This window comes from Pseudorca crassidens, chromosome 4, assembly GCF_039906515.1.
Source record: "Pseudorca crassidens isolate mPseCra1 chromosome 4, mPseCra1.hap1, whole genome shotgun sequence".
In the NCBI taxonomy this organism is placed as follows: domain Eukaryota; kingdom Metazoa; phylum Chordata; class Mammalia; order Artiodactyla; family Delphinidae; genus Pseudorca; species Pseudorca crassidens.
The window spans coordinates 53,511,639-53,525,359 of record NC_090299.1 but is presented as its reverse complement, the minus strand read 5'-3'; the positions used below and the strand labels follow the sequence as shown (position 1 = coordinate 53,525,359).

Sequence of the window (13,721 nt, the reverse complement as noted above, 5' to 3'; positions counted from 1 at the left end):
AATATATACTAAGTCCTAGGGCTTCAGACTTAAATTTCTTCTTAAGACACCTAGAGAATAATTATGAAAATATAAAAGAAAAAATTTCCAAAAGATCTGAACCAAAATAAGATCAAGGCTTATTTCTGGGCATAGAAGAGTTATTTCTTACCTACTTTGATTCGTAACATAAACAGCATTGTCGCATAAAAAATAAATCCACCTGCTGCCTTGTAACAAGTAAACAAAAAATAAATTAAGGGATTTATCAAAAACTATATAGACTCCTAATTCTAGAAAAAGCACAGCCCACTTTTATGGGAAGATTTGGATATTTCTTATGAGTATTATATAAACAATATTTCATGCTGTTGAACAGTTTTGCTCCAATACTCTACAATTTTAAACTAAGAAGGAAAAACAAAATGTAATGAATCAAACCTCAGGAAAACGATATTCATTTTAAACCAACTTCTATTTTACAAATTTTGAAGGAGAAATTTTAATAGTATCTGAATTTTCCTTAATTTATCAGTTAATCAAAATCTACCTGTTCTTGAGTTCAGTTTAGTTCACTTGTTTGATATTTATTTTGCACATTTTACAGGCATTATGTTAATCTAGCTTATTCACTTTAGCATCTATGAGTCTAACACACTTTTTATCCACTGGGACCTCCAATAATTAACCATACCATTTTTAATACCATATTTTAAGTGTCCTTCATTACCTGTATGTCCTCATTCCCCTCTTTACTAGTTTAAATTCCAAAGCCCATCACACTTTGCACACATACATAATTCTTTGCCTCTGTATTATATTGACTTCACAAAATCTGAACCCAGCTAAACCCAACTCTAACTCCTTCTCTCCTGTGCCTAAGCAGTTGTTTACAGCTAGAGAAAACCAGAGAACCCTGCTGGCTGGTCTCACTTTAAATTTACAACAAGAGATCTTAAGTGGGCCCTCAGCATTGCCCAGCTATGAAATCATCTTGTGTTAATTTCACAATTTACTCTCTATTCTCTGACATGGTTTTTTAATAACTTTTTTCTTCTCAAGACTCTAAACCCTCTTCCCCACTGCTCATTCTAAGCTTCCTTGTCTCTAAGAAAAATAGAATTACAAGAAAACTAGGTAAGTTAGTAACTTCAAGAGTAGCAGACAGCCTAGATTTATATCCTTGTATTCTGCCCTTTCCTTCTGCTCAATTGAGTCTAACTGATGCTTCTAGCTAAGTCCAACCCTTCCATGTACACACTGAATCCTTTCCACTTGCCTCAGTGACAATGCCCCTGCAATTTCCCCATCCCTCCTAAATCATAAATTTAGTCCTATGTTCTAGACTCTTTCCATCACCAGACAAATATGCTGTGATATCTCCTAGACTAAGAATAGAAACATGATTAACTTACTGAAATACCACTTTGTCCTGCAATTACTGTCCCATTTCTCTTGCTTGTGTTAATAGAAAAACCACTCCCAAGTTTCAGACTCCAATATCCATCTACTCGTCTTTCCCATTAATATGCTATAGGCACTCCAAACTCAACTTGGCCACTAAACTCTTGGTTTTTCTTGTTTCATATTTCAGTAAATTGCACCATCATTTACTAATTACTTTGGTCATAAATTAAGATTCATCTTTGATCCTGGTCTTTCTTTCATACTTCACGTTATATCTTCACACCTTGCAGCAAATTCTATTTTCTCTTCCATCAATATTTGTCTCAACCGAATTCTTTCATGACCTTTACTGCCAACATTCTAGACCTAGCTATCATGAAATCCTGCCTAAGTTAATGCAATAGCTTACTAAGTGATCTCCCTACTTCCACACTTGCCTATTATGCTTATTATTCACACAGAAGCAAGAGTGTTATTTTTTAAATATGGATTAAAAACTTTATACTCTCCCCTATGTACGCAAACTACAATGGCTTTCAATTATACTTAGAATAAAATAAAAATTCCTTACTAAGTATTAAGAGGGCATTACTATGTTACTTCACCTAAATCATTTCCTTTGCCCTATTCATTATAGTATGGACACACTAGTCTACTTGCTGTTTTCAAATACACCAAGCTTGGTCACACCTCATGGCTTTTGTACTTGTGTTTTCTTGTTCTTTTATTCCAGATCTTCACACATTTTGATTCTTCATTTCAATTAAGTCTCTCATCAAATATCACTACCTTAGCAAGGTGTGGGATTACTTCACATAAAATAGTACACTTCTGTAATGCTTTATCATACTCTGCTTTACTCCTTTGTAGTTGTTATCACTCCCTGACATGGTATCCCCTATTTATATATTTGTTTACTGGCAGTCCAACACAATATGCACTCCATGAAGAGAGGCACTTTTTTTGTCCTGTACACCATTGTATCACCACAACAAAGGTTAATGCTTGACACATTAGGTGTTTATAAATATTTGTGGAATAAATAAATAGTTTCTTAGGACTAATAAAAATTAGTGGCTTGAGATAACAGAAATTTATTCTCTCATCACTCAGGAGGCCAGAAGTTTGAAATAATGGTGTCAGCAGGGTTGGTTCCTTCTTAGGGGCTCATCTGTCTCATGCCTTTCTCCTGGCTTCTGGTGGTTGCCAGCCAATCCTTGATGTTCCGTGCCCTATAGACATATCTCTCCAATCTCTCCCTCCATCTTCATATGGTATTCTCTGTGTTTCTTCACATTGTCTTCCCCTACGCATGTCGCTTTGACCAATGTTCCTCTTATAAGTACACCAATCATCAGATTAAACACCTTAATCCTGTATGACCTCAATTTAATTACATCTGCAAAAATTCTATTTCTAAATTAGACCCAAATTCTGAGGTTCTGAGTGAACATGAATTTGGTGGGAGAGATGGGACATAATTTAACTCAGTGCAACTACAATTGTATCAAATCATAAAGATTAAAAATTTTCAATTCATATCAGAATAATTTCAGAATATAATGTGGATGCTATATAACGTGGATGCTATGTCTTATCATTATTAAAAATCCTGGCAAAGAGTTAAAAGATTTGAGTGATCCTGTTATGTGCCTTTTCAACCCTCATTCTTCCATTCAAATACTTGTTCTTTTATTTTAAAAACATATTGTTGTGTGTTTCTATATTACATATATTATGCTAAGTAATGGAGACACAGTAATTAGCAAGATAAGGTGGTGTCTGCTCTCAGGAGGTTGACAATCTATTTGAGTTAAAGTGTTATTTTTCTTCAGGACATCTGCTATCACCTGAAATCTTTAGCTGATATCAGTCAAGTTTGCATTAGTAAATGGTAAATTGGACCCTCCAACTGAGTAATACGAGGGAAGTTTAATAAAAGAACAATTTTAAAAGTTTTAAGGCAGGTTTTAGAATAGTGATCAAGAAAAACACAGTACCACAGGGATAGTAATAACAGAGATCATTTACCATCCTTAGACCTGAGGGGCAAAGAGGAGAGAAAGGATAAAAAGGAGGATGCTTAGATAGTATCTCTGTATCTAGAAGACAGTTTCAGATTATAACTTCAGTTCTATATGTTCATTTTTTAGGAAATGCCTGAGTTATTGTGGACAAATTTCTGTCTTTATTTTACAATACCTAAGCTTTTTTAAATGCCTTGAAGAAGCAGCATATAACAAAAAGTAGAACTAGTGATCTAACCAACTTATGAATATCTTTTTGTTATATATAATAAAAAAGACGAACCTTAAATATGGAATTGTTAAATCATCTCTGAAGCAATATGAATCAAGATTTTTTCATTGTGATTGTGGCAGAAGGAACTGTAAAGGAAAGGATGTATGCAGCTGTGTTCATGTTTACATTTTGATTATAACAACTGGTATATGTGTGAATTTCTTTTGGCCATACCATAGGAATAGATTTTTAAATAATTAAATGGCAACATATCTCTCACTAGTATTTGAATAGTATGAATTTTAGAAACATCTAGAAGCATTATGCTTATTGGACTTTATTGCTCTGGGACTCATTTTAAATTGCACATTAAGAGAATACAGTATTTTAATTGTAACTTAGTCAAAATCTATCCGGAGGTCTGTTATCATTTTGTCTTTTAAGCAAATTTTCTCCCAAAAAGGCTGGATTATATTTCTTTTCTGATTGTTATAGTGTAGTGTATTCTTCTTCTTATTTTTAATTAATTTATTTTTTATTTTATTTTATTTATTTTTGGCTGTGTTGGGTGTTCGTTGCTGCGCACGGGCTTTCTCTAGTTGCAGCGAGCAGGGGCTACTCTTCGTTGCAGTGCGCGGGTTTCTTGTTGCAGTGGCTTCTCTTGTTGCAGATCACGGGCTCTAGACGCACAGGCTTCAGTAGCTGTGGATCGCGGGCTCCAGAGCGCAGGCTCAGTAGTTGTGGTGCACGGGCTTAGTGGCTCTGCGGCATGTGGGATCTTCCTGGACCAGGGCTTGAACCCATGTTCCCTGCTTTGGCAGGCAGATTCTTAACCACTGCACCACCAGGGAAGCCCCATGTAGTGTATTCTTGATAATCAAACTACTCATGACTTTGGGACTTTGAATTGTTAAATATTCATGATGTGAAAAAAAATCGTGATATATACTGCACTATCACATAAAAAATGTATGCTTCACTGTGTATTGTGTATACACACCAAAGGACCACATGAAAATATAGAGATACCATTAGCGACTAGACAAATACATCAAAATATAGACTGCTTGTAATCATGGATGACTTTGTGTTCTTGGCTCCTTGTGCTTCTCAGTTTTCCATAACATGTATATATACTTTTTAAAGTTGTGGGAAAAAGCATTATTAAAGTCAAGATAAGCAGTGCTTAAGACAAATGAGCAGACTCTTGAGGTAATATAATAGTATGGACTACAAGGGGAAGTTGGGATAAACAAAATATTTTTGGTACAACATGGTGACCAACTGTGGAATGGTAATGTCCCAAATAGAAAAGAAGATAAGAAATACTTGAAACTGCAACTGTGATATTATATATTTTCTAAAATTTTTGCCACCTTTTCTCACAATCCTGCTGACAATGGGCCACCCAAATTCCGTCCCTCACCATTTCATACATTATCAGGTGAAGAGTAATTCACTAGGCTCACTGCCACCATTCCCAACTCATCACTTCAATGTAAGTTGAAACTCTTCATGGCAATATGGGAGCAAGCTCCATCACTGTGCCAGTTAAAGCACTTGGGCCTGGGTCTGTCTCAAACCCAGGGTTTGATATTCCCGTGCCTATTTCTCTTATGCTCATGTGTCTCATCCTAAGGTACCCAGGCTATGGTACCACACTTCAAAAGGTGGTATTGCACAAAGGAGAACTGAGACTTCAGTACCAGGTTACTTGGGTTTAAATACATCAAATGAGAATATATATAGTATAATGATACTGAATGTGCATATATGTACATACACATACACACACACACACACGTGTGTATATTGTATAATAATCCTACAACAAAGATTATATATAGATAGACAGATACAATAATTCTACAACAAAGATTATAAATCCTATAAATAATATATAGTCAAAAGTGCCCTGGCATGCAGACATTATTTATGGCCATTTCCAACAAAGCATTATGATAAAGTAATTATTAGTATTTCTTTCTCTTAGTCCAATAATATAAAAAGCATTCCCACATGTGTTTTCACATGTGCCAGCCTCTCTAAGACATAATTAGGCTAGGCATTGTTATGTACTTTTGCAGAGGGCAGATATTGACTAAGACACAGAGTTTATCCAAAGACACAGTTAGTAATAGTTAGAAACTAATTCCCCATCTCTTAGAACAGCATTCCTTGAATACAACCATTTTCTCCTTTAGTTTTATACTGAGGATGTTTGCTAAGTACTAACATACGTAGAAATACTGGCCCCTCAGAAACCCAAAGCAGACGTCAGCAGTCCTTGCTCATGCACCTCCCCAATCCTCCAAATATCCCTAAAGGAAATTACTGTCAGTTTACCCAAGATATCAAGTAATAGAAAATCTGTTTGCCACCCATAACCTTGAGCAGGTGTCGGCAAACATTTTCTTAAAAGAGCCAGTTAGTAAATATTTTTGAATTTGCAGTGAGAACTAGTCACGTCTGCCTTTGCAGTATGAAAGCAGCCATAGGTAATATGTGAATGAGACATGTGAAGGAATTAGCAAGACCAGATATGGCTGGCAAGGAGCTAGATATGGGTCCCCATCCCCAGATGACCTCTGAGGAAACTTTCCAAAACCAATATTCCATGATTATGTCTACCTGCTAAAAGACACAAAACTTGCATAACGGGCCTCTGTTTGGCCCATCATTGCCATGGTGATAAACATTACTCAGAGGACAGTTTTTCATTTATAAGAATTTAAATGAACTGAAATCATTTACAAATCATGCTTTGCAAGTAACAGAAACCTCAAATAAAACTGGCTTAAATCATAACGTACCTGACTGAACAGACAAGAGGTAGATCTGTCTAATTTCAGGACAGGATAGTTCAAGAATAAAAGAATTGTGGTCAAATAAAGAAATAAAGCAAGTAAAGAATTAAATCAGAAAGGAATAATATGAACTGTATTTCTGCCACAAAAGAGAAATTTACCCTCTAAAGATGTACCACAATGAAGGAAAAATGTAAGCGCTATATTGCTATTACATTTATGGTCAAGTCTTTTCTCATTAAGAAATACGTCTACACAACCAGACTGCTTGGCTGAACTGTTTACCATCATGTCTCTTCAAAAATTTCTAGGCAAATGGGATCAAAATGTTCTATATTATTTACCCATTGAGGCAAGAGTGATCAACTTAGCAACAACCCCTGCTCTTCCTTTGAAAGCCTGACATTTTTGTAGACTATGTGTTGAGATGGAAAAAACATCTGTGATAAAATTCCAAGTCTAAATAACAAGACAGAAAAATACAGCATCATCCCAAATTTGTGTGTGTATGTATACATCTAAAGGTATACATACAGACAGATGCAAATACAAATTGACTTCTTTCACAGGCATCCTCCCTCTCCCTAAAACGTACCTTGATCCTCAATTGGGAAATTCACCTCTTCCCTATTATCAAGAATGTGGGGCTTCCCTGGTGGCGCAGTGGTTGAGAGTCCGCCTGCCGATGCAGGGGACACGGGTTCGTGCCCCGGTCCGGGAAGATCCCACATGCCGCGGAGCGGCTGGGCCCGTGAGCCATGGCCGCTGAGCCTACGCATCCGGACACTGTGCTCCGCAACAGGAGAGGCCACAACGGTGAGAGGCCCACGTACCGCAAAAAAAAAAAAATGTGGTCTCAGAGGGATGAATTCCTAGTGCTAGATCCTGATTGGCTTCATTCCTTAGTTCAAAATATTTCTTTCACAAATGGTCATTTAGGTTATAATAGATGAGATGAGAGAAAATGTTTATTGAGACTTCTGGAGAGAAAGGAGTTTTTTTCTTCGTCATTGTCTTGGTTTTTACTGTTTTTTGTTTGTTTTAGAGTGCTACCATATGAAACTCTTTTGCACTTGACTTAAACAGGAAAGAATGAAGGCTGAGGAAACAATAGCATACATTCTCTAAAAATAAAGGTAGGACTGTCCTGTAAAAACAAAGCTGAGAAGAGGAGATAGGAAAGCAGAGTCCTGGCCACAGTTCTTTTATTCTTGAATCAATCCAAGCCTGAAATTCAACAGATCTCTTATTTGTTCAGTTAATAAGCCAGACAATTTTCCTTATTATTTAAGCAAGCTTAATTTTAGGGTTTTGTTACTTACAAAGTATGATTTGCAAAAATTCACTGTTTACATTCTCAAAATACCAATGACAACATTGTGCCAATTAGTATAAATGGATTTTTGGTGCATATTTGATTGTTTTGTGAAGTGTGTCTCTTATTCCATGTAGGAAATGCAATGTGCAAACATCTGTTTCCCTGGATTTCCTGAGCATATGTACATTTCAGACCAATTACTGCACTTGAATTATTTTACCATAGGCTGTAGTTGTGTTTATTTAAAAGCATAAATACCAAGGTAATGCTATTCTAGTCTTGATACAGGTTATTTTATAAGGCTGAAAACTTCATCTTTCTTTTCTTAAATAATGATGATAATAAAGAGTGTATGTCAGTCTCTGTGAGATTTTCAGTAAAATCAGTGCCTTCCAATTATTTTGAAGTGCAGGAAACTGAATTTATGAAATATTTATGAGAAATCACATCATGTCTACAGCAGTTCTCAGCTGTGACTACAGCATACGGTTTATAAATTGAAACAGGTGTGGGAGAACAGGTGGTCACAGCCAAGCCAGGGAAGCTTTGGAATTTACTGTGGGGAAGCAACAGGATAAAATACCACCATTGGCATTGAAGGCAACTTGCTGATTTGATGGCAGAACCCAAAAGATGTTCACAGGGGCAAATACATATGACAGCACTTGAGATGAAAGTGTTCACCTACTGAAATCCCACATATGGAAGTTGGGAAGCAGTCAGTGTCATTTTCCATGGAGAGTGAATGCAGGTGAATCTTCACATTGAATCTGACTAGTTTGGAAGTTAACTACATTAAGAGAAAAAATAAGGGCTCAAATAAGGGCTAGAGCCACTTTCACCTGTGTTATCTACATTTTTTCTAAGGATAATGCCATATATCCTGTCCTATATCCACAAACTCCAAGCATCAGAAAAGTACTCAGAGGGGGTAGGCATAATGTCCTGCTGTTATTTCAGCAAATACCTTTAAAATAAGCCACCTTAAAATCTCATGTTGTTTACAGAATAAAGGTAACAGAAGATAGTATTAATGATTTTTAAACCTCCTCCCCACCTCACTGCCAGTACCTTAGTCTATATTCAGTCACAGCTTAGGAGTCCCTACGAAATGAAAGGACCTGAGACACAAGAGCTAAGAGTGTTTCTAGATTAATTTGCAATGAGCATCTGTACTTACATTTAAATATGAGTATTTGTCATCTTCTAGAGATTCACAAAGTTTCAAATAAAATATTTTATGGAGTTATATTTTAAAAGTAACCCTAGTGATGGCCAGACCTGGTGTCTGAGTGATTCCCTAGGCCCAGCAAAGCAACGAAGTTTCCGGAGCCCTGGAGACAAGGGATAACACCCCAAAATATGGACACATTTTCCATGCTACCTTCATTGGCCCAGCAGCTGCAGAGAACAAAGGTCACATCTCCCAATACCTGGCAAACAAATGCAGTATTGCCTCACAGACTGATTGCTTCTCTGAGGTACCCACCAGTGTATCTGGGGAGAAGCTTCAAGACAAGTTGAGGAGTGGCTGTCTTTCTATGAGACTGGAGAGATTCCACAAAAGAATATGGGTGTCATGAAGGAGGCAATGGTTTAGGCAGAGGAAGTGGCTGCTGAGATTACTAGGAAGCTAGAGAAACAGGAGAAGAAACCCTTGAAGAAGGAAAAGAAACAGCTGGCTGCAATTGCCCTGCCATCTTCAGAAGACATCAGGAGTACTCGGGAGGACAGTGGGGAGACAAGTGCAAGACCCCAAAACAAGAAAAAGCAAAAGCCCCAGGAGGCTCCTTAGGAGAATGGAATGGAAGACCCATCTGTCTCCTCCAAACCCAAGAAAAAGAAATCTTTTTCCAAGGAGGAGCTGGTTAGTAGTGATCTTGAAGAGACAGCTGGAAGTGGAAGTCTTCCCAAGAGGAAGAAATATTTCCCCAAAGAGGAACTAGTTAGTGACCCGGAAGAGTCAGGAAACAAGAGTGCCCCAAGAAAAAGAGGAAATTCTCTTCCAAGGAGGAGCCACTCAGCAGTGGACCTGAAGAGGCTGCTGCCTGCAAGAGCAGCGGCTCCCAGAAAAAGAAAACGCTCCAAAAGCTATCCCAGCAAAATTAGAATGGACATTTCCCTGGTGGGGCGTAACTTGCAGAGATATTTCCCAACCCATCCCCTGTAGTCCAATAAAAACAAAAGCAAATTCACAAGGGAAAAAAAAAAGACCCCTTACAAAATATCGAGAGAAACTCACCTTCCTCATCCTTGTTCTTGTCCACATTCTGACATGTACTCAAAGGAGAACGGACACCACTACCTCAAAAAGCTGTGCAAAACCTCAGGTAAACTGAACTACCCTTCTTTAATTCTCTAAAATTCTTTCTACAATTACCTAGTTTGTCTCAACATAAGTAGGAGGGTTAGTTTTTAGAAAAGAAAGCAAGTCAAGAGTGAAAACTAACAAAGGGCTTTATCATTACGGACTCTACTTACCGAAGGAGAAGCCTGTGTAGCAGAGGCAACGTCGACCTCACCTTCCTTACGTACACACGCACGCACTACGCACACAGGCACGCACGCACGGACTCTGATACGCAAACGTGCATGTGCCTGGGCTTTGAGACTAAGTATCCCTCTTCCTCCCTGCTGGAGATTTTAACTTGTTCGGTGATTCCTGTCTCCCAACAAGTGCCCATTCCATATATATAAAAGCTTACATCTGCTAACCCCAATCTCCCACTCCACCCCTCCCCAAACCCCTCCCCCTTGGCAACCACCAGTCTGTTAAGAGAGCCAACTTCTTTTAGGTAACACCCCCTTTTCAAAGGCACCCCATGTCCAATGAGGAGACAATTCTGCAGGGCCCTCCCAGCTCCAGCGTTCATCATAGCTGTTACTCCAACATAGCCTAAGGTCTCCCTCTACCCTTTCCTGTACTCTTCGCTTTGTCACAGATATTGATCCCAGGGGTACTACCCTGTACACAGATCTCTGTCTCAGAAGCTGGAAAACACAATAATGCTAGAAGTGGTCCAAGGAAACAGACTGGATCACCTATTGGCAGCAGGCAGAGTACTGATATCTCTCGGCATGCAGCAACAGTGAAATTTGTTAAAACTTCTATAATTTATATATATATATATAATATATATAATATATATATATAAAATATATATATAAAATATATATATATAATATATAAAATATATATATATAAAATATATTATATATATATAATAAATTATATATATTATATATATATATATACAAATTATATACATTATATAATTTATTTCTCAGGGTACCTATTAAGTACCTATTAAGTATATGAACTATTACCAATAGTAGGTACCAATAAGAAAACTGAGTATTAGAAAGGTCATACAATTGGCAGAGCTGGGATTACAGCTATAGTCTGCCTAAATTTGGGACCATGCTTTTAAATATTATGCAGGAAATGTAATGAGAAAGAGGAATACAATAAAAATAATTAAACTATAAATGCTAACTACGCAATACAACAGAATACAATGTACACTTGTAAATACAATTAGATTTGTGAAGTTTACAAATTATTTTTCAAAATTTGTCACAAAAATTCATTTGTTTTACAAAGACAAAAGCAGAAGTTCATAATTGCTTTTACCAGTAATTTATGTACTTGGAGTGTTTTAAACTCAGCTTCTCAAAAATAGTCTCATTTTGACATATTAAACACTTGCTGAAATATTCATTCTTTGAACACCCAGTCTAAATTTTTACCAGCCAATTAACAGCATCATGCTAGGAACTTGCATCTCTTTTGTAGCTGAAAAATAAACAAAATTTATCACTCATTTACTTCCCACTTCAAATAAACTAAAATACACTTTGCAAGGGATGTTTGTTGGGTTTAAAGGTCAGTTAGAACTTAAAGTTAAATAATGTCTCTAGAGACTGCAGGAAAGTGTTTACACAAACTCAGACTTTTTATAAAAGCTCTAAAGTGCTTTTGGGTTTTCAGGCAATGGCCTTGAATCATACTTCACAAATGTGTGGTAAACACATTGCATTTTAAAAGAATATCAAAGCATATTTCAACCACTGGTTAACCCTTCAAAATCTTTCGTAGTCTGTATAAAGTCAAATATCATAGTTGAATATCCATCATCATAAATAATTGATGACTTCTGGTGGTTGTGTTTTGCTTGTTTTGATGGTTAGCTGCTTCGAAGCAGTAAATCATGTCATCCCTACTACCCTATGATGATAAATTATTCAAAGCTCTATGATTTCATCTGATAATTCAACAGTTTTTTATTGTCCTTTTATTTTACTCCAGGTGCTCTCCTGACTGTTGCTGATGAAAGTATTGAACAAATGACACATTTCCTCCCTTCATTAAGATTATTCTCTAGTTTGATGGAGTTACAAAAATAGTTCGGCTCATAACAAAACCCAATGTGTTTTGTTTTGTTTTGTTGCAATTAAGCAGAAGCATTTTACTAACGATAGGGAAATATAGGGATAGAGGGAGTGAGGAATAACAAAAACAAATGCATATGCATGCATAAGCACAGGGGATTTGACTTTTCAAAGGAATTCTATGTATATGATCCCATATGATTTTTTTAGATAGTAATTGGCTTGAATTATACCAGAAATATTGTCCCTGAACTTCTAAAGATGAGGTCTTTCCCAGCATTTAGGTATGTTGCAGCTCTTGGAGTAACATATACACAACTTGGGGGTCAAGTAAGAATGATAATATTGGGTTGGCCACAAATTTCTCCATAGCATCTTATGAAAAAACCCCAACGATCTTTTGAACCAACCCAATATTAAGAAATCCTTATCTGTAAATAGGACCAAGTCTGAGATATGGCTTATTACTTACATATACATACATGTGTATACAAATGTGTTTATAAATATTATGTACATATTTATACATATACACATATATACATGCATGTGTGTATATATGAATATTATAGCAGTAGATAAGCATACTGTAATCCTTGTAACACTGTAGTCCTTGCAACACTGTGAGTTTGGAGTTACCCTCTCTGGTTTATGGATGCAGAGCCTGAAGCTCAGAGAAGTTAAATAGCCTTCCCTAGATTCTAGAGGCAGAGGTAGTGGCAGAGATATGATTTGAAGTCAACATCATCTGACTCCAAAGCCCGTATCTTGTTCTTCTTTCAATATATTACCTCCTCCAAAGATGAAAATCCAATTCTCAGGTCTGGTTACTTTTTGGCTGTGACTTTCTATATGATAGAAGCATGAGCTGTGTTTATGTAATTATTTGGACATGAATATGATTATCCAAGTCTTCCCCACTTTTCAGATATAAGTTCCAGAATGTTTCATAGATGTTGACTTCAACTAGTTGAATCAACTACTTGAACTATATACACTTTTACAACATTAAAACAGAGAAGATAATTTCCAAATCAATACTTTCCAGGTTCTCAATAACACAAAGAAAGTCAAGAATTTCAAAACAGAACACTTCCATTTCATTTCAGACCAGACTTCTGGCTTAATAACCTGCCCAACTTTACAAGGCAAGGTTGCTCATAAGAAACATTAATACTGAATAACAAGTTCACCATTCATAAATGAACTGAAGGGTTACACTGCCAACCAAATCAGAACCCACGGTGAGACATGTCAAGCCAAATGATGAAGCAGTAGGTAAAAGAGTAGGAAGTGAAAACCGAAACCAGAGGAGCAGGCATTGCCATCTGGCCTGTTTGATGTCTCCCCCATCTTCCCATGACTGTGGCTGCTTGAATGAGTGAAATAAGGTGGGAGAACTTTCGGGAGGAAGCCTGCAGAAATGAAAGTTCACTTCACCAGGCAGAGCCTTCACTGCACTGATTAATGTCTGTCCTGCCTTGAAGGGCTGATGATTCAATTAGTAATATATGGGACCAGCACACCTGTGAGAGGGATTGCTGCCAGGAGGGTCAAGCATAGGGAGTATGTAAAAA

The 13,721-nt window shown here is 36.9% G+C and overlaps 1 pseudogene; it reads left to right on the top strand.

Moving 5' to 3' along the window:
• Positions 1 to 9,331: 9,331 nt before the first annotated feature.
• On the top strand, positions 9,332 to 9,861 carry LOC137222996 (nucleolar protein 56 pseudogene; annotated as a pseudogene).
• The last annotated feature ends 3,860 nt before the right edge of the window (positions 9,862 to 13,721 follow it).